We start from the raw sequence: 22672 nt of genomic DNA, 5'->3' as shown, positions 1-22672 counted from the left end.
ATTAATCAAAGAGGCAACAAAGAGACCAAAGATAACCCTGAAGGAGCTGCAAAGCTCCACAGCGGAGATTGGAGTATCTGTCCATAGGACTACTTTAAGCCGTACACTCCACAGAGCTGGGTTTTACGGAACAGTGGCCAGAAAAAAAAGCCATTGCATAAAGAAAAAAATAAGCAAACACGTTTGGTGTTCGCCAAAAGGCATGTGGGAGACTCCCCAAACATATGGAAGAAGGTACTCTGGTCAAATGAGACTTTTGGCCATCAAGGAAAACGTTATGTCTGGCACAAACCCAATACCTCTCATCACCCCGAGAACACCATCCCCACAGTGAAGCATGGTGGTGGCAGCATCATGCTGTGGGGATGTTTTTCATCGGCAGGGACTGGGAAACTGGTCAGAATTGAAGGAATGATGGATGGCGCTAAATATAGGGAAATTCTTGAGGGAAACCTGTTTCTGTCTTCCAGAGATTTAAGACTGGGACAGAGGTTCACCTTCCAGCAGGACAATGACCCTAAGCATACTGCTAAAGCAACACTTGAGTGGTTTAAGGGGAAACATTTACATATCTTGGAATGGCCTAGTCAAAGCCCAGACCTCAATCCAATTGAGAATCTGTGGTATGACTTAAAGATTGCTGTACACCAGCGGAACCCATCCAACTTGAAGGAGTTGGAGCAGTTTTGCCTTGAAGAATGGGCAAAAATCCCAGTGGCTAGATGTGCCAAGCTTATAGAGACATACCCCAAGAGACTTGCAGCTGTAATTGCTGCAAAAGGTGGCACTACAAAGTATTGACTTTGGGGGGGTGAATAGTTATGCACGCTCAAGTTTTCTGTTTTTTTGTCTTATTTCTTGTTTGTTTCGCCCCAAAAAATATTTTGCATTTTCAAAGTGGAAGGCATGTTGTGTAAATCAAATGATACAAAATCAATTTTAATTCCAGGTTGTAAGGCAACAAAATAGGAAAAATGCCAAGGAGGGGTGGACACTGTCGCAAGCCACTGTACACTGTGTGCATAATTATTAGGCAAGTCAGTATTTTGACCATATCATCATTATTATGCATATTTCCCAACTCCAAGCTGTATAAACTGGAATGCTTATTGGATTTAAGCATATCAGGTGATGTGTATTTGTGTAATGAGGGAGGGTGTGGCCTAAGGAGATCAACACCCTATATCAAGCTGTGTATAATTATTAGGCAGCTTCTTTTCCTCAGGCAAAAATATTTCAAAGGGATGCAGCACTCTTGAAATTGCTAAGATATTGGGGCGTGATCACAGAACCATCAAACGTTTTGTTGCAAATAGTCAACAGGGTCGCAAGAACCGTGTTGAGAAAAAAAGACGCAAATTAACTGCTAATGATTTGAGAAGAATCAAACGTGAAGCTACCAGGAAACCATTATCCTCCAGTGCTGTCATATTCCAGAACTGCAACCTACCTGGAGTGCCCAGAAGTACAAGGTGTTCAGTGCTCAGAGACATGGCCAAGGTAAGGAAGGCTGAAACCCGACCACCACTGAACAAGACACATAAGTTGAAATGTCAAGACTGGCCAAGAAATATCTGAAGACAGATTTTTCAAAGGTTTTATGGACTGATGAGATGAGAGTGACTCTTGACGGACCAGATGGATGGGCCCGTGGCTGAATCCGTAACGGGCACGGAGCTCCACTTCGACACAGACGCCAGCAAGGTGGAGGTGGGGTACTGGTATGGGCTGGTATTATTAAAGATGAGCTAGTTGGACCTTTTCAGGTTGAAGATGGACTCAAACTCAACTCCCAAACCTACTGCCAGTTTTTAGAAGACACTTTCTTCAAGCAGTGGTACAGGAAAAAGTCTGAATCTTTCAAGGAGACCATGATTTTTATGCAGGACAATGCTCCATCGCATGCATCGAAGTACTCCACTGCGTGGCTAGCCAGTAAAGGCCTTAAAGATGAAAGAATAATGACATGGTCCCCTTCCTCACCTGACCTAAACCCTATTAAGAACTTGTGGTCCCTTCTTAAACGGTCGATTTACGGTGAAGGAAAACAGTACACCTCTCTGACCAGTGTCTGGGAGGCTGTGGTTGCTGCTGCACAAAAAGTTGATCGTCAACAGATCAAGAAACTGACAGACTCCATGGATGGAAGGCTTATGACTGTTATTGAAAAGAAGGGTGGCTATATTGGTCACTTATTTTTTTGTTGTTGTTGAAATGTCAGAAATGTTTATTTGTAATTTTTGAGTTGTTTGTTTATTATTCTCACTTTAACAGATGAAAACAAACAAGTGAGATGGGGAACTTTTCGTTTTCATTTAGTTGCATAATAATTGTGCACACAGATATTCTCCAAAAAAGCAAAAACCTCACTTTTACTTTCTTAAATATTCAGGTTTGAGGTTTATTAACATTTTGGATTGACCGAGAGCACTGTAGTTGTTCAATAATACAATTAATCCTCAAACATACAACTTGCTTAATAATTGTGCACACAGTGTATATATTGCAGTACTTTTGACCAGGGCAAATATGGTACTATTTGGGATGCAGCCTATATGGCAGATCTGAGAAATACTTGGACAGAGGAGAACAGAGAGGCAGATCTTCATCAACACAGCTAGCTTAGAGAGCTGTTTTTATTGCAGCCTTGTTGGTCTCATATAGAACACTGTATGGAAGACTCTTGTAAGAAAGAGGTTGAAAAGGAAATTGCCAGTGGAAAACGAACAGTGTAACTGTAGAGACTAACTTTAGGTGTTTGGAATGCTGGGTGATCATTGGTAACTAGAAATTAGTAAGTACTAGTAAGTTACCAAAAGAAAGCAAGTCATTTTGTACTAAGGGGATGATAAAGCCTTAGTTTAAAAGCTATACCACTAGGGGGCACTCAATAACCAGACAGATATGTCAACCCAGTACTGAGAAAACCTTACACAGGTCCAAACTGGAGAGAACTAGAGACGGAGAAACACAGAGAAAATAAAGTGAAAAGAGTGCATGTTTACAGAGGGAGTTAACAATAAATGGTATTAATTCATGCTTCTCATACACATTGTGAAGGAGGTGAACTCCAGTGGTTCCATGACTCGGGCTGGTTCCCAGAGTAGCCCTCTACAAAGGTCTTCACCAGACTCCATCTCCATCAACCATCTCCCTGACCACTTTCATTTGATCAAGCCATGAACTGTCCCTCTCCACCTTTGGAGGATGCACTCAAAGACTTGGCCTTGGTCAGATATAATGTCACATACACATTAAACATCAGTGACCTTAGAGAGATAACAGACAGACAATAGCCTTCAGGGAAGGTGAACATCGACATTATGATTGACCTTTTCATTATTATCATTGCATTATGAAGTCATTGCATTATGATGTCATTGCATTATAAAGTCATTGTTTTATACTGTCTTTGTATTACGATGTCATTCATTGCATTATGATGTCATTGCATTATGATGTCTATTCATTCTGATGCCAATGTATTATGAAGTCCGTGACTTTGCAGAAAGTCAGCCAGCAGATTAGCTTGATCGAAATCTGGAATGGAAATCAGGATCACCAAGAGAATGGACGGATATAAATAAATGGATCAGAAATCCCCAAAAAGAGACGGTGATAACGATTTATACTTTTTTTCAGCCCAATATCCTCTGGAAAACTTGCCTGGCTGCCCAGAATCCCCCAAACACTATGCCACACCCACAGACGTTAGTTTCTTCTCTGCAATGAGTCTGGATGAGAGTACCTCCCCGACCCTTCACCGAATGCGAACACATTCGAGGCCATCTGATTGGTCCAGAAACCGATGGGTTGGGCCAGAGCCAGAACACACGTGGGTAAAGCGGCGGTTTGAACATTCGTCATGGGCTCTGATTGGTTAGAGACGATTCAATCGCTGATTACTTTGTTTTGTACAATGCCCCACGTGCCCCTCGTCCCCACAAACGACTTAAACGATGGCAGGCTCAGAAGATGGCAGGCTCAGACTAAAGTATGCAGCGAACAACAAAATAATTTAGTGTGAATTGTCAGGCTACTGGAAGACAGGGACAGTAGGAAGACAACAGAGAACAAGTGTCTGCTTCGGAACTGGAAAAGCGAAGGACAGAAACACTAGAGACTGTTTCAGAGAGTTGTGTCGGTGGGTTTTAGGTTAGACAGCGACAGCCCAGACAAACAACTGCCTGCTGCAAAATCACTAATGCTCCTGACACACCTCTCTTCACCTGTCCACACTAACATACTACTACTGTAGGCTGGTCTCCAGCTTGTGGGATTTGTAAAGGCACAACATGGTGTTGAAATATCCACAGAAAGACAGCATGACATCCCACTACCTCAGCCCTCCATTCAGAGCCGGCCCTAGCATTTTCGGGGCCACCCCTTCCCTCACTGACACACACACTACAGGGATATGGGGCTCCGTCAGTGCTGGCTCAGGCCAGGCCTGGAGTGTGTGTGTGTGTGTGTGTGTTTGTATGTCTATATGTGTGTATACAGGGTCAAATCCACACAGAGGGCTTACCCTCCCCTGACTTGCTACTGCTGCTGTTGCTGCTGCTCCCAGTCCCTCCTCCACTGCTGCCCCCCTTGCCGTGTTTGAAGCGGTGCTTGCGCTCCTTGTGAGGCTGAGGCTGAGGCTGCGGCTGGGCCTGGGTGATGTTGCTCTGGGGCTTGTCATCATGGTTGTCCCCCAGGTGTTCCTCTGCCCTGTGCTGCTGGCTGTAGGCCTGGATGGCGGCCTCTAGCTGGTCATGGGCATGCAGGATCATGTCCTTGTTGAGGGCCACGCGGGCCTCCCCTCCCGTGGGGAAATTGTCCTCGTTGCTCCCAAACTGCTGCTGCTCCTCCTGGGCGATGTTGGCCCGGTTCTGCTTGCACGCCATCTTGGCGTTGCTCAAGTCCGTGTAGGGGATCTGCTCCGGCTTCACCACGATGTTGTAGCCCGGCGGAGCCGACGGGGCGTTCCACGAGAATGGGTACCCCACGTAGTCAGCACCTCCATCGCCCACCACCCCTTCCCCTGCGCTCGGCTCCGGCCCTGGCACCCCCACGGAGACCCCCACGCTGGGCCCCAGCAGCCCCAGCTGGTACTCGTCCTCCTGGGGTGGGCAGCGGCGACGGCGCAGGATGTCACAGATGGTCCCGATGCCCAGGTGCAGCATCTCCCACACGTTGAGGGTGAGGCAGAGCACAGTGACGCCATACATGATGCGCAGGAAGATGGTCTTCTCCGTGGGTCGCGACACGAAGCAGTCCACACTGTGGGGGCAGGGGTTGAAGGAGCACACGAACACGGGAATCACGCGGAAGCCGTACAGCAGGTACTGGCCCGCCAGGAAGCCTGCCTCCAGCGCCGCGCGAGTCACCAGCTGCATCACGTAGATACGCATCAGCCCGTCACCCTGGATACGCCGCCGCCCGTCATGGCGTACCTTGGGCTTGGGCCGTGGGGCCAGCGGGTCGACCCGGCGAGGTGGCTCGGGCTCAGGCACCTCGTAGATCATAGGATCATCCTCTTGGTCCTGGTCCTGATCCTCCTCTATACCCCGGTTCTGCCGTGCCCCGAAGCAGATCTTCCTGGGCCTCCGGTGGGTGTAGCCCCCTCCACCCCCTCCCCCCTGTCTCAGTGGTCACCCCTCCCCCGCCCTTGTCCTCGTCCAGCCGGGCGATCTTGTTGACGGCGTAGCCCATGTACATGAGAGATGGCATGGCCACCAGGATGATCTGGAAGACCCAGAAGCGGACGTGCGATAGTGGCGCGAAGGCGTCATAGCAGACGTTCTCGCAGCCCGGCTGGCCCGAGTTGCAGACGAACTTGCTCTGCTCGTCGTAGTAGATGGACTCTCCCCCGACGGCGGTGAGAACGATGCGGAAGACGACAAGCACGGTGAGCCACAGCTTCCCCACGAAGGTGGAGTGGTTGTGGATCTCCTCCAGCAGCCGCGTGAGGAAGCTCCAGCTCATTATGTCGCTGGACAGTGGGGCAGACAGGGTCCCGCACTCACCTGCTCACAGACTCTACATGGAGAGATGGAGAGAGAGATGGAGAGAGAGACAGAGAGAAAAACAGAGAGAAAGAGAGAGAGAGAGAGAGAGAGAGAGAGAGAGAGAGAGAGAGAGAAAGATACATGGATGGATGAAGAGAGAGGGTGGAGGGAGAGAGAGACAGAGAGAGAGACAAAGAGAGAGAGAGAGAGAGGGATGGATGGATGAAGAGAGAGAGGGGAGAGAGATGAAGAGGAGTGATGAAGACAGAGGGATGAGAGAGGGAGAGAGAGAGAGGGAGAGAGAGAAAAATAGAGAATTAGTTAAATATGAAGGAAGATCAAAGAAATCGGAGCACACAATATCTTATCATGAAAGCGGATGAGTGAGAGGATTTAGACAGAGATAGTAGAGTTAGACCAAAGAGCTTCACTTCTTAAAGTTCAACAGCAGGAGTAACAGATTCATTACGGAGAGGAAAGGAGATATAAATGCCTAAATCCAAACAAGTGTTCTCTCTGAAATTGAGACAGACTGCAATCTCCACATGTATTAGATCCAATCTACTCTCTGGTATACCCCAAATGAATATACGTTCCAACCCAACAACACAGTTTCAGCACAGTGAAATAAATGGGGGTATTTTGAGGGGCTGTACTGTACAACAATAGGATATCAAACCAAAGAAAAAGATATTCAAATGTAGCTGAGAGGGGAGCCAAAATTGTTCTGGTGTGTAAATGGCATTGTGTAGTGTAGTGTGGTGTTGTGTAGTGTGGTGTGGCGTGGTGTGTAGTGCTGTATTAAAATGGATGTGTGTGTGGGGGAGATGAAGCCTGTCTATGTAGGTTAGCCGTGGGCTACAGGCAGCCAGTCCAACTGCACCAGTTAAACCAGCAGGAGGCCTGGCCAAAACAAGTGGCGCAGGGAGTCACACCGCAGACCCACATTAGCCAAGGCACTGGAGCAGAGCCCTAACCCTCCTGCCTGCCTGCCCCCAGGGGAGTGTGAGGGGGTGAGGGTGGTGAGGGAACAGGGGTCCAGAGCCAGGTTGCCTTCTGCACAGAGTGACACCTCCACAAAAAAATTACAAAATGTATTTCCCTGCTAAGTAGCTCCAATGGTGCATGGCTCATTGTGAGTCGGACTGAAAGGTAAACCCAACCATGAAATAAGAGCTTAGGCTGAGCTTTAAAGGAGCTCCACAGCACCTTCCTTCCCCCTCACAGGCAGATTGGGAGCCCAGATAGAGGGAGGCCAAGAAAGGTCTGCTGAACGCTGGAGGGAGTGGAGGCTTGGCTGTTAGTAGACATACTGTAGGTGTGTCCCAAATGGCACCATATTCCCTACATAGTACACTACTTTTGACCAGGGCCCATAGGGACGCAACCCTTGAGCTGGAGCTCCTCAGCCCCCTGGTTAGTGTCTCCTATAGTGTGAGAGGAGAGGGGTGAGAGGAGCAGGAAGGGAGTGAGAGTTAGAGATGGGAATGTTTGAAGCCTGGACTCACTATAAAACATGTGCAGTATTGATCACTGTGACCATAAAAGGCCTGCCTGGGATAGAGGAGGTACTGTAGATGTCAGGAATGCTGTGCATGCTGCTGTTTTAGAGTGTATTTGTTTGTGTGTGTGTGTACGTTCCCACAAGTGTGTTTATTAGAACTGCTGCACATAAACATGAGTCTTTTTAACACCAGTCTCACATTACAGTAGTACAGTAAGACTGTGTATATATATTTCCAAAACAGAAAAGTGAGTACTGCACCAGTGCTAACACTTCATACCCAACATGTATGAGTAAGTATCATGAGGACATATTGAGAGTGAGGAGAGGAGCTGAGCTGACATTAACACATGGAGTCATTAGGCAGTTTGTGTCACACCCTGATCTGTTTCACCTGTCTTGTGATTGTCTCCAATCCCCACCAGGTGTCTCCCATTACTTCATGTGTATTTATACCTGCGTTTTCTGTTTGTCTGTTGCCAGTTTGTCTTGTCCCGTCAAGTCCTACCAGCATGTTCCTGTGTTTCCTGTGCGCTAGTTTTTGCTTTTTCTAGTCTTCCCAGTTCTGACCTTTCTGCCTGTCCTGATCCTGCCTGCCTTCCTGTACCTGCCTGACTCTGATTTGGATTACGACTCTTTGCCTGCCTTGACCTACCGATTGCCTGCCTTTTGTACTGTAATAAACTCTGAGACTCATACTATCCGCCTCCTGTGTCTGCATCTGGGTCTTAGCCTGAGCCGTGATAGTACGAACTGGCCATGACTGACCCAGCAGACTCGGACCAGCTCCGCAACGCTGTCTCCTCCCAAGGAGTTACCATTGGAAGACACGAGGGGTTACTACAATGCCTTATGGAGGGACTCCATACCCTGGCAGAATACATTGCTGGAGCAATTCTACAGATTCCCAACTAGGCAGCAAGCAACAACAATAACCCCCCCAGACTCTCAGCAACCCCGCCACCAGTGTCGCTTCTTCCCAGCCTACCCCGGTGTCCCGAGAACCTCGCTTACCTCCTCTGGAGCGCTACGCTGGAGATTCTGGAACCTGCCGGGCGTTTCTCTCCCAGTGCTCCCTCATCTTCGAGCTGCAGCCTTCTTCGTTCCCCTCGGACCGCTCGAAGATAGCGTACTTGATAATTCTGATGTCCGGGAGGGCCCACGCCTGGCCTACGGCGGCGTGGGAGCAACAATCCACCGTTTGCCTCAGTCTGGAGGTGTTTGTGGCGGAGGTAAGAAAAGTGTTAGATTCTCCATTGTACGGGAGAGAGGTGGCTCGTAAGCTGCTCCAACTACGTCAAGACTCCAGTAGTGTGGCAGACTACACAGTGGATTTTCGCACATTAGTGGCTGAGAGTGCCTGGAACCCGGAAGCCCTGTTCGACACGTTATTTCAAGGATTATCGGAGGTGATTTTAGATGAGCTCGCAGCCTGGGAGCTGCCCATGGCCCTCGACTCCCTCATAGCCTTGATGATCTGGATCAATGGGTGGCTACGGGAGCATAGGAGGGAGAGGGGGTCTGTTCCCTGTCGCCCTCGCTCTTCCTTGAATTCCACCTCGCCTCCGGGGAATCCCGGAAATCTACATTTCCGAGAGAGTCCGGTGTCACCCGAGTTCCCTCGGAGATCACCGAGGGCTGCCGACTCGCCTCCTCCGGAGCCCATGCACCTGGGCAGGGCTAGATTGTCTCCTGCTGAGCGCTTACGCAGACTGAACACTAAGAGCTGTCTATATTGTGGAGCTACGGGACATTTCTTATCTACCTGCCCATTAAAAGACCAGGCTCTTCAGTAGGTACGAGTACACTGGTGAGCCGTAAGGGGTTTCCAATCTCTCTCTACTCGTAACCCCCTCTATGCCACCCTGTTGTGGGGAGACCAGTCCAAATCCATCCGGGTTCTCATTGACTCTGGGGCCGACGAGTGCTTTATGGACACTACCCTGGTGTTGGAGCTGGGTATCTCCACTCAACCCCTTTCCATCCCAATGTACATCAGAGTGCTGGATGGGCGCTCTATGGGCAGAGTCACTCACAATACGGTTCTTATCAACCGGCGAGTGTCAGGCAACCACAGTGAGGCTATGCAGTTTCTGCTCCTGGAGTCTCCTCATGTACCCATGGTTTTGGGGTTTTCATGGCTCCAGAGGCACAACCCCCTAATCGACTGGGCTATGGGTTCCATCATGGGTTGGAGTCCATTTTGCCATGCACATTTTCTGAAGTCGGCGCAGCCTGCCCCGGGACGTCTCCCTGCGGGCTTGGGTAAAGTCTCAGATCTCTCCGGCGTTCCCGCGGAGTACCAGGATTTACGGGAGGTTTTCAACTCTGCCCGCGCCACATCTCTTCCTCCGCATTGGCCCTACGACTGCGAAATCGACCTTCTCCCGGGCACTGCACCCTGTCAGGTCCGGAGACCAAAGCTATGGAAGGGTACATTGAGGACTCTCTCGCTGCAGGGATTATGCGTCCATCTGCCTCCACCACCGGCGCAGGGTTCTTCTTTGTGAAGAAGAAGGACAAGACCCTGCATCCGTGCATCAACTACCGAGGTCTTAATGACATTACAGTTAAAAACTGTTACCCGCTACCACTCATCTCCTCGGCTTTTGAGCCTCTCCAGGGGGCGGTCATCTTCACCAAGTTGGACCTTCGGAACGCCTACCATCTGGTTCGGATAGGGGAATGAGAGGAGTGGAAGACAGCACGGCTAGAGTTCGGACTGACCAACACTCCCGCAGTGTTCCAGGCCCTGGTCAATGATGTGCTCCTTGACATGTTGAACCGATTTGTGTTTGTCTACCTCTACGACATCCTCATTTATTCCCGGTCAGCTCAAGAGCACGTTCTCCATGTCCGACAGGTTCTCCAGCGTCTCCTGGAGAACCAGCTTTTTGTGAAGGCGGAGAAATGTGAGTTCCATCGCTCCACCATCTCTTTCCTAGGATACGTCATCGTTGCAGGGAATATTCAGATGGACCCTGACAAGGTGAGAGCGGTGGTGGATTGGCCTCAACCCACATCCAGGGTGCAGCTGCAACATTTCCTGGGGTTTGCTCATTTCTACCATTGTTTCATCTGGGGTTACAGCACCCTTGCTTCCCCCCTATCTACACTCACCTCTCCCAAGGTTCCGTTCATATGGTCTCCAGAAGCTGACAAGGCTTTCTCAGACCTCAAGCAGCAAATCACTTCAGCTCCCATCTTAATCCATTCGGACCCGTCCCGTCAGTTCGTGATGGAGGTCGACGCCTCGGACGTCGGAGTGAGGGCTGTCCTTTCCCAGTGTTCTGCCAAGGACTAGAAGATACATCCCTGCGCCTTCCATTCCCATTGTCTTAACCCCGCTGAGAGGAACTATGACGTGGGAAATCGAGAATTACTCACAGTCAAGATGGCGTTGGAGGAGGGGAGGCACTGGTTAGAAGGGGCGGAACACCCATTCTTGGTTTGGAAAGACCATAAGAACCTGGAATATCTCCGCACCGCCAAGCGCCTCAACTCCAGGCAGGCGAGACGGGCCCTGTTATTCACTCATTTCCATTTCACTATCTCCTACCACACGGGGTCCAAGAATGTGAAGCCTGATGCACTCTGATGTCTGTACAGCCCTGCTACTACATTATCGGACCCAGAGACCATCCTCCCTACTTCCTGTCTAGCGGCTAACCGGATGTTTGTCCCGGACTCTGCCCGTGCTCCGGTCCTGGAATGGGAACATTCCTCAAGACTCACCTGTCATCCTGGCTCCCGTCGGACTTTCGTACGACAACGTTTTTGGTGGCCCACCATGGTTCCTGATGTCTCCGCGTTCGTTGCCGCCTGCACTGTGTGTGCGCAGAACAAGACTCAGCGGCAAGCTCCGGCTGGCCTCCTTCAACCACTCCCTGTTCCTCAACGCCACTGGTCCCATATATCCTTGGACTTCGTCACGGGTCCCCCTCCGTCAGAGGGCAACACCACCATCCTTACAGTGGTGAATAGGTTTTCCAAAGCCGCCCATTTTATCCCCCTTCCTAAGTTGCACTCAGTTAACGAGACGGCCCAGCTCATGGTGTAGCACGTCTTCCGGATCCATGGACTTCCGGTCGACATGGTCTCCGATCGCGGTCTTCAGTTCTCATCCCGGTTCTGGAAGGCGTTCTGCACCTTCACTGGTTTTCATCTCCAGTCTAACGGCCAGTCGGAGCGAGCCAATCAGGACCTGGAGATGACTCTTCGTTGCCTCATCTCCACCAATCCCACCACCAGGAGCCAGCAACTCGTGTGGGTGGAATATGCCCACAACACCCTTCCCTGTTCTGCTACTGGTCTCTCGCCTTTTGAGTGTTCCCTGGGATATCAGCCTCCGCTCTTCCTGGAGCAAGAGGAAGAGGTCAGCAAACCTTCTGCTCAGATGTTTGTCCATCGCTGTCGCCGTACCTGGAAGAGAGCCCAGGCCGCTCTTCTCAAGACGACAGGCGGACCGCCACCGGACCCCTGCTCCCCGCTACCTTCTTGGGCAGAGGGTATGGCTTTCCACTCTGGATCTGCCCCTCCGGGTGGAGTCCCATAAACTTTCCCCCCATTTTATCGTCCCTTTCCCCATCTCTAAGGTCCTTAGCCCCTCTGCTGTTCACCTGTTGCCCCGCACCCTCCGTATACATCCCACTTTCCATGTATCTAGAATTAAACCCCTGTCTAACAGCAATTTGTCTCCAGTTTTTTCTAGTCTTCCCAGTTCTGACCTTTCTGCCTGTCCTGATCCTGCCTGCTGTCCTGTACCTGCCTGACTCTGATTTGGATTACGACTTTTTGCCTGCCTTGACCTACCGATTGCTTGCCCTTTGTACTGTAATAAACTCTGAGACTCGTACTATCCACCTCCTGTGTCTGCATCTGGGTCTTAGCCTGAGCCGTGATAGTTTGTCCTTCAACTGTCTGGACTCTTGTCTGGGCCTGGCCTTTCCTCTCCTGCATTACATCATTATACACACCGTCTTTATAGAACCATCACTGTTATCCCTCTCCTCTGCTCAACACATATCCTTAGCCATCAAGATTTCACATTGCCCAGACACACTTAGACATATACTGAACATTCACCCAGTCCAAGACTAATACATGGCACTAAGACACTTGTAATTTACAGTACAGTGTGACACAGACGGTGATTTTTTAATCTGAGGAAGACGTCACTGAGGATCCGTCAAATGTCAGTATATGTGTTGGTATAAAGCCTGAGAGTAAGAAGATAAATATGTCTGCCTGTTTTTTCAAGTGCTCCAACACCTGTTAACCATAAATTAGTTATTTTTTAGAAGTTTCTGCTGTGTAAGCGCAATCAAGTTTTCTGTTTCTTGAATATGTATTGTGTTTCTCTTATCTGTCAGTGCTAGCTGTGACAGAGGGGGATCTCGAGTGACACCTGTCAATGAGTCATCACCATGAGAAAGGAAGCTCTGGGTAACAGACCCCTGGATGTTAACATGCTGTCTCTCTGGAATGGGAAGGTGTGAGGAACAGAATGTGTGTGTGTTATATCTGTGTGACATGTGTGTAGGTGTGTGTTTGTGCATGTGGATGAGGAAAGTGAAAGCGAACAAAGTGTGTGTGTGTGTGTGTTCACACGTGTGCATGTGTGCAAGTGTATAAGTGAGCAAGAGGTCAAATATGTTTATGTGTGACTGTGAAAAAGTAATAGAAAGTGATTGTGAACAGAGAGACCATGTTAGATGGCCAGAGTGTCCTCTGCCTTGCAGTCAGGATTAGCCCCTTTCTGCACTCACAGGCCTGGAGCTCTATGGAAAGAACTAGAGCCTGGGGCCGTCATACCACCACCTGCCCAGGCGAGAGCCTCCAACATGGGCACGTGGCTCCAGCTGCCTCCCACTACCATCCTACCACCCCAACACATCCTGGCCTTCCCTTTCTCAATCATTCTATGTCTGAGAGAGCTGGTGGAGCGGATAGGGGTGAGAAACTCAAACCCAGCATCACTCTGTGTGTTACTAGAATGAGTCAGCCTGCCAACCCGCACTAACACATGCGTGTGCAAGCGTGCACACAACCATACCCGTCACGATTTACGACCATACACACATGGAAACAGCTGTCTGCCCACCAACATACTCACCCAAATACACAAGAGCACAGCTGCATTTGAAAATGACTCAAAATCACAGCAACCTTGAGTAGTCCTTGTTTACATTTACAGTTGGCTTCTACTGGAACCCTCCAGTTCTAATATATGAGCAGAAAATACCCCTAACCTTTGAACGTTTTTGGAACTTTTTTTTCAGAATCAATTATTTTAAAGGCAGAGATGTCACAGACCATGCAATAGTGTATCATCATTCTGTACGCACTCCTCTTACAGTGAGAGAAAAAAGTATTTGATCCCCTGCTGATTTTGTACGTTTGCCCACTGACAAAGAAATGATCAGTCTATAATTTTAATGGTAGGTTTAATTGAACAGTGAGAGACAGAATAACAACAACAAAATCCAGAAAAACGCATGTCAAAAATGTTATAAATTGATTTGCATTTTAATGAGGGAAATAAGTATTTGACCCCCTCTCAATCAGAAAGATTTCTGGCTCCCAGGTGTCTTTTATACAGGTAACGAGCTGAGATTAGGAGCACACTCTTAAAGGGAGTGCTCCTAACCTCAGCTTGTTACCTGTATAAAATACACCTGTCCACAGAAGCAATCAATCAATCAGATTCCAAACTCTCCACCATGGCCAAGACCAAAGAGCTCTCCAATGATGTCAGGGACAAGATTGTAGACCTACACAAGGCTGGAATGGGCTACAAGACCATCGCCAAGCAGCTTGGTGAGAAGGTGACAACAGTTGATGCTATTATTCGCAAATGGAAGAAACACGAAATAACTGTCAATCTCCCTCGGCCTGGGGCTCCATGCAAGATCTCACCTCGTGGAGTTGCAATGATCATGAGAACGGTGAGGAATCAGCCCAGAACTACACGGGAGGATCTTGTCAATGATCTCAAAGCAGCTGGGACCATAGTCACCAAGAAAACTATTGGTAACACACTATGCCGTGAACGACTGAAATCCTGCAGCGCCCGCAAGGTCCCCCTGCTCAAGAAAGCACATATACAGGGCCATCTGAAGTTTGCCAATGAACATCTGAATAATTCAGAGGAGAACTGGTGAAAGTGTTGTGGTCAGATGAGACCAAAATCGAGCTCTTTGGCATCAACTCAACTCGCTGTGTTTGGAGGAGGAGGAATGCTGCCTATGACCCCAAGAACACCATCCCCACCGTCAAACATGGAGGTGGAAACATTATGCTTTGGGGGTGTTTTTCTGCTAAGGGGACAGGACAACTTCACCGCATCAAAGGGACGATGGACGGGGCCATGTACTGTCAAATCTTGGGTGAGAACCTCCTTCCCTCAGCCAGGGCATTGAAAATGGGTTGTGGATGGGTATTCCAGCATGACAATGACCCAAAACACACGGCCAAGTCAACAAAGGAGTGGCTCAAGAAGAAGCACATTAAGGTCCTGGAGTGGCCTAGCCAGTCTCCAGACCTTAATCCCATAGAAAATCTGTGGAGGGAGCTGAAGGTTCGAGTTGCCAAACGTCAGCCTCGAAACCTTAATGACTTGGAGAAGATCTGCAAAGAGGAGTGGAACAAAATCCCTCCTGAGATGTGTGCAAACCTGGTGGCCAACTACAAGAAACGTCTGACCTCTTTGATTGCCAACAAGGGTTTTGCCACCAAGTACTAAGTCATGTTTTGCAGAGGGGTCAAATACTTATTTCCCTCATTAAAATTCAAATCAATTTATAAATTTTTTTACATGCGTTTTCCTGGATTTTGTTGTTGTTATTCTGTCTCTCACTGTTCAAATAAACCTACCATTAAAATGATAGACTGATCATGTCTTTGTCAGTGGGCAAGCGTACAAAATCAGCAAGGGATCAAATACTTTTTTCCCTCACTGTATATCAACTCAACAACAGTCGTAGCGTAGGTCAGAGCCAAACAGTCAAACCAGGGCCCAAATGAGAGGGGTTAGGAGCAAGATCAGATGGGTTAGGGCTGAGTCCTAGGGGTTAGTTGGTTACATAATCTATTTTCATCTCTACCACACACTGCACAGACTCCTGCACCCCCCTGGTGATGATGCACTTTCTATGATGCATCATAATGCAACCATGTCACTAGATTCCCCTCTTATGGACCACCGCCATCTTATCATACCACGCATTGAACAAGTCTGGATGGACCGACGGACAGACATTTCAAACCCCAGACTCCATCCTCATACACAACAGATTCTGGACCATCTGTGTACGTAGTCTCCCAACAGGCAGAGCAGTGGAGTGTGTGTTTGTCCTGGTGAGGACTGAGGGGCAAGCTGTGACTCAATGTAACCTCAGCAGCCAGAGAAACACTGGTCCTCCTGGTCCTCCTGGGGCTGGAGCGAGGGGCAGGACAGTGGAGTGTAAGGGAACATTTTATTGTCTGAAGAGATAGCCTTGAATTGTACACAGTATGCATCTCTCTCACTCTATCTTGGTTTGTGCAGGTGACCGTGACCTCCTCCTCAGACCAATTAGCAGAACGCCCAGAATATGCTCTGGAAGTTAAGATAGGAGACATTGCTCAGTTTCTTGGGAAACTGAGCCCGCGCGATAACAGCCAGTCACCTTCAGGAAACAACCCTATGAACCAGGCCTATGTAGCTTTTTGTGTAGCAGTATATAAGAGGACTGAAGGGACCGCCCTGGAGGAGCTTGTGGCAGACTTGTACTTTGTATGTGTGTTTGTTGTAACCTCTCCCGTTAACTGATAATAAAGAGTGATTCATTTAATATTGACTTCAGGTGTCCCTGGTGTTGAATTTCCACCACAATCCTGGCGTCACGAACTGGATTACTGTGTGGAATTTGTTTTCCAGACGAGGTCAAAAACCCTCTATTCTTCCACAATGTTCCAAAATCATGCACTACATCATGCTCCTCCATGGCGGTCCCTTCAGTCCTCTTACTGTATATACTGCTACACAAAAAGCTACATGTCACGATTTCGGCCGAGGCTGCTCCTCCTCCTGGTTCGGGCAGGCTTCGGCGTTCGCCGTCCCCGGAGTACTAGCTGCCACCGCTCTATGTTTCTGTATTTGATTGCTTTTGTCTGTCTGTCACACCTGTGTCTGTTTGGGTGTTGATTACGTGTCTTATAAGTTCCTTGTTTTGCTCTAGGGTATTTGTGTGTTGTTATTTTGTTTGCCACTTTGTCGATGCTACGTGTTTGTATTCCGTTTTGTTTCATGTTTAGTGTTTTACGCGTGTGCGTAATTTTCCCTCGCCACTTCGTGTATTTTCGAGGTCGGGATTTTCTACTCGTGTGTTTTAGACGATTAAAGTCTTGTTGGACTAAACCTCTGTTTCCTGCGCTTGACTCCTCCACCACATCCACATCGGTTTAGTGACAGAACAACACACCTTCATGGAGTCAGCAGGAACAGCGGCGGCACCCGAATCCCTGCTGGACCGGATCAACTTCCAGGGACGCCATGATCCGGCAACTTTCGGGACCGCCATGGACAAGGTGTCCAACACTCTGCGCCGATTGGTGAATCGAGAGGTGGCCAAGGACCCTTACAACATCTCATCACCAACGGCCAGTCCTCCTCTCTCAGCACCGGAACCCAGTGGCATTCGGCTCTCGCTCCCGAGGGCATATGACGGTTCTGCAGCCGGGTGTCAGGGATTCCTCCTGCAGGTGGAACTTTACCTTGCCACCATACACCCAGCGCCCCTCGGGATACGAGGCGTCTCCGCCCTCATCTCCTGTCTCTCCGGCAAGGCGTTGGAGTGGGCCAACGCCGAATGGAGGGGAATAGACGCCGCAACCATCACCTACGCGGAGTTCTCCCGCCGCTTCAGGGCTGTCTTCGATCATCCACCTGAGGAAAGCGGCGGGAGAGCGTCTATTCCACCTCCGACAGGGGAAGAGGAGCGCACAGGAGTTCGCACTGGAGTTCCGGACACTAGCGGCGGATGCGGGGTGGAATGAGAGGGCCTTCATCGACCAGTACCGGTGTAGTCTACGAGAGGACGTTCGTCGGGAGCTGGCCTGCAGGGACACCAACCTGTCGTTTGACCAGTTGGTGGACATTTCCATCCGTCTGGACACCCTGCTGGCTACCCGCGGGCGTCCCGAGTGGGGGTCGTCCAGTCCACCCTCCAGCACCTCCGAGCCGATTCCCAAGGAGCTCGGGGGTGCTGGCACTAGAGAGAGGAGGAGAGGGAACCCGAGGGGGCCATCCCCTGCACCACCTGCGGTCGTGGAGGACACACTGCGGCCAGGTTCTGGGAGGGTCTCCTGGGAGAGGTGACAACAGGCCACGCACTGGGGAGTCATTTCAGGTGAGTAGGCGCCCCACTTACCCAGAGCTCTCTGTTGGTCACATGAGTATTCCTGTGAGGTTTCCACAGGTGGCACCTCATTCCCAGCATAAGGCGCTAGTAGATTCCGGCGCAGCTGGGAACTTTATTGATCGGGCATTTTGTAGTAGGTTAGGAATTCCCCTTCGGCCGGTAGAAGCTCCATTTCCTGTCCACACATTAGACAGCCGGCCGTTGGGGTCGGGCCTGATCAGGGAAGTCACAGCACCACTGACGATGACGACGCAGGGGGGTCATGAGGAGATCATTCAGTTTTATCTGATTGACTCTCCTGCGTACCCCGTGGTGTTGGGCCTTCCTGGTTAAGCACCCATGATCCTACCATAGCGTGGCAACAGAGGGCTCTTATGGAGTGGTCTGCCCAGTGTGTAGGGAGATGTCTAGGTGTTTCCGTGGGGCGACCTCGGTAGAGAGTCCGAACCAAGTGCCCGCACTGCGCATTCCCCCGAGTATGAGGATTTAGCACTCGTGTTTAGCAAATCGAGGGCAGCACGGCTACCTCCTCATAGACAGGGGGACTGTGCGATAAATCTCCAAACAGGAGCGGCTCTTCCACGGAGTCGTGTGTATCCCCTGTCTCAAGAGGAAACAGCGGCTATGGAGACATACATAGCCGAGTCCTTGGCACAGGGATACATACGGTCCTCTACTTCCCCAGTCTCCTCGAGTTTCTTCTTTGTGAAGAAGAAGGACGGGGATTGCGCCCGTGTATTGATTATCGTAGTCTCAATCAGATCACAGTTAAATACAGCTACCCACTTCCACTGATTGCGACGATGACGGAATCATTACGCGGAGCCTGGGTTCTTCACAAAGTTGGATCTCAGGAGCGCGTACAATCTGGTGCGCATTAGGGAGGGGGATGAATGGAAGACAGCATTTAGCACCACCTCGGGTCATTACGAGTATCTCGTCATGCCATACGGGTTAATGAATGCTCCTTCAGTCTTCCAATCCTTTGTTGACGAGATTTTCCGGGACATGCATGGGCAGGGGTAGTAGTTTACATCGACGACATCCTAGTGTACTCTGCTACTCGAGCCGAGCATGTAGCCCAGGTGCGCCGAGTGTTGAGAAGACTGTTGGAGCATGACTTGTATGTCAAGGCAGAGAAATGCCTGTTCTTCCAGGAGTCCGTCTCCTTTTTGGGTTATCGGTTGTCCGCGTCTGGTGTGGAGATAGAGGTAGACCGGGTATCGGCCGTGCGTAATTGGCAAATTCCAACCACTGTAAAAGAGGTGCAGCAGTTCTTGGGTTTTGCTAATTACTACCGGAGGTTTATTCGGGGGTTTTGGACAGGTTGCAGCTCCCATTACGTCCCTGCTAAAGGGGGGTCCGGTTCGTTTGCAGTGGTCGGCTGAGGCGGACAGGGCATTTGTCAAACTGAAGAACCTGTTCACCTCGGCTCCGGGGCTGGCGCATCCGGATCCCTCTTTACCATTCCAGGTTGAGGTAGACGCGTCCGAGACCGGTATTGGGGCAGTCCTGTCACAACGGTTCGGCGCGCCACCTAAACTCCGCCCCTGTGCTTTCTACTCTAAGAAGCTCAGCTCGGCGGAGCGCAACTATGATGTTGGGGACAGGGAGCTGTTAGCCGTAGTCCAAGCCCTAAAGGTGTGGAGGCATTGGCTTGAGGGGCTCAACACCCTTTCCTCATTCTGACTGATCACCGTAACCTGGAGTACATCCGGGCAGCTAGGAGATTGAACCCTCGTCAGGCTAGGTGGAATATGTTCCTAACCCGGTTTGTTTTTAAGATCACATACATCCCAGGGTCCCAGAATGGTAAGGCAGACGCCCTGTCCCGGCGGTATGACACGGAGGAGAGGTCCAACGAGCCTACTTCCATATTGCCGGAGTCTTGTTTGGTGGCTCCGGTGGTATGGGAGGTCGATGCGGAAATCGAGTGGGCACTGCGTACCGACCCTACTCCCCCCGAGTGTCCTGTGGGGCGGACGTACGTTCCGCTCGAGGTCCGTGATCGTCTTATTTATTGGGCTCATACATCACCCTCCTCTGGACATCCAGGTATTGGCCGGACCGTGCACTGTCTTAGCATGAAATACTGGTGGCCAACGTTAGCTAGGGATGTGAGGGTTTATGTCTCCTCCTGCTCGGTGTGTGCCCAGTGTAAGGCGCCTAGACATTTGCCCAGGGGTAAGCTACATCCCCTGCCCGTTCCACAACGACCATGGTCCCACCTATCGGTGGATTTCGTAACAGACCTACCCCCCTCCCAGGGGAATACCACCATATTGGTCGTTGTGGATCGGTTTTCCAAGGCCTGTCGTCTCCTTCCCATGCCGGGTCTCCCTACTGCCCTACAAACCGCTGAGGCCCTATTTACCCATGTGTTCCGGCACTATGGGGTCCCCGAGGATATTGTGTCTGACCGAGGTCCCCAGTTCACTTCCAGAGTTTGGGGAGCGTTCATGGAACGGTTGGGGGTCTCGGTAAGCCTTACCTCGGGGTACCACCCAGAGAGTAATGGGCAGGTGGAACGTGTCAACCAGGATGTGGGTAGGTTTTGAGGTCCTATTGCCGGGATCGGCCGGAGGAGTGGTCTAGGTTCATCCCCTGGGCAGAGATGGCCCAGAACTCTCTCCGCCACTCCTCCACCAACTTAACACCTTTCCAGTGTGTTTTAGGTTATCAGCCGGTCCTGGCACCATGGCACGAGAGCCAGATCGAGGCCCCTGCGGTGGACGAGTGGATTCGGCGCTCGGAGGAGACGTGGGACGCTGCCCATGTCCATCTGCAGCGTGCCATCCGTCAACAAAAGGCGAGCGCCGATCGCCACCGCAGTGAGGGACCGGTGTACGCACCGGGAGATCGAGTCTGGCTCTCGACTCGAAACCTGCCCCTCCGCCTGCCCTGCCGGAAGCTGGGTCGGGCGGTTTGTGGGGCCCTTCAAAGTCCTGAGAAGATTGAACGAGGTGTGTTACAGGTTACAACTGCCTATTGAGTATAAAAATATTAACCCCTCGTTCCATGTGTCTCTTCTCAGGCCGGTGGTAGCTGGCCCACTCCAAGAAGATGAGATAGGAGAGACACCTCCGCCCCCTTTGGACATCGAGGGGGTCCCGGCGTACAGGGTCCGGACCATCTTGGACTCGAGGCGCCGGAGGAGTGGTCTCCAGTATCTCGTGGAGTGGGAGGGGTACGGTCCGGAGGAACGGTGCTGGGTGCCCAGGAGGGACATACTCGATCCATCCCTCCTGACTGAGTTTCACCGTGGGCATCCCACGCGCCCGGGTCCGCGTCCTCCTGGCCGTCCCCGAGGCCGCGCGTCAAGGGGGGGGTACTGTCACGGTTTCGGCCGAGGCTGCTCCTCCTCCTGGTTCGGGCAGGCTTCGGCGTTCGCCGTCCCCGGAGTACTAGCTGCCACCGCTCTATGTTTCTGTATTTGATTGCTTTTGTCTGTCTGTCACACCTGTGTCTGTTTGGGTGTTGATTACGTGTCTTATAAGTTCCTTGTTTTGCTCTAGGGTATTTGTGTGTTGTTATTTTGTTTGCCACTTTGTCGATGCTACGTGTTTGTATTCCGTTTTGTTTCATGTTCAGTGTTTTACGCGTGTGCGTAATTTTCCCTCGCCACTTCGTGTATTTTCGAGGTCTGGGTTTTCTACTCGTGTGTTTTAGACGATTAAAGTCTTGTTGGACTAAACCTCTGTTTCCTGCGCTTGACTCCTCCACCACATCCACATCGGTTTAGTGACACTACATAGGCATGGTTCATAGGGTTGGTTCCTGAAGGTGACTGGCTGTTATCGCGCGGGCTCAGTTTCCCAAGAAACTGAGCAATGTCTCCTATCTTAACTTTCAGAACATATTCTGGGCGTTCTGCTAATTGGTCTGAGGAGGAGGTCACAGTCACCTGCACGAACCAAGATAGGGTGAGAGAAGTTGCATACTGTGTACAATTCAAGGCTATCTCTTCAGACAATAAAATGTTCCCTTACAGGGGACCAGGGTTGGGGTCAATTCCATATTAATTCCAGTCAATTCAGAAAGTAAACCAAGGGTTGGATTCAGTCCGTAGTGCGGAAGATGTGTGTTGTAGCGTGGTTGAAATTTAAAGATAATTTCCAATTGAGCCAACATATGCGGCGTTCACCGTGAATGCAGTATCCACGTATGCGGAAACATTGCCTTTAAATGTCAATCGCGCTATAACGCTGATCTTCTGCGCTACGGATTGAATCGAGCCCTAAATTCCAATTCCACATTTTCCCAATTGAAAAGCATAGAAGAGAATTGGAATTACAATTTCAGTGTACTTCCTGAATTGAATGAGATTGAAATGGATTTGACCCCAACCCTGTCCTAAGGCAGGACAGGTGAGCATGGAGGGTCGTGTCTCCATGTGTGGATGGGATGGAGGGAAAGCCCAGCGAGAGGGAATGTGTTTGTGTCACTGGATATGCTTTATCCAGATATATCCTACATGGGTGTTGTTGAGCAGTGGATAGGCTGTATTAGACAAATAACTACATAGAATCACCATAAACTGTCAACTAAACTGACATGATGAACAACCATTTATCAAATGCATGTTTATTTTCCCTCTCTCTTTCTCTCTCCTGTCTCTCCTGTTTCCTCCTTTCCTGTGTCCTCATGGCAGTCCTCCCTCTCTCTCTCTCTCTCTCTCTCTCTCTCTCTCTCTCTCTCTCTCTCTCTCTCTCTCTCTCTCTCTCTCTCTCTCTCTCTCTCTCTCTCTCTCTCTCTCTCTCTCTCTCTCTCTC

The 22672-nt window shown here is 50.2% G+C and overlaps 1 pseudogene; it reads right to left on the bottom strand.

Moving 5' to 3' along the window:
* Window positions 1-3779: 3779 nt before the first annotated feature.
* The window catches only part of LOC121569615, a 79719-nt pseudogene continuing 60826 nt past the window's right edge, over window positions 3780-22672 (bottom strand).

The sequence above is a fragment of the Coregonus clupeaformis genome, chromosome 35 (genome assembly GCF_020615455.1).
Source record: "Coregonus clupeaformis isolate EN_2021a chromosome 35, ASM2061545v1, whole genome shotgun sequence".
In the NCBI taxonomy this organism is placed as follows: Eukaryota; Metazoa; Chordata; class Actinopteri; order Salmoniformes; family Salmonidae; genus Coregonus; species Coregonus clupeaformis.
Note: the sequence above shows the minus strand (reverse complement) of the source record. Positions and strands in the feature narration are given on the sequence as shown.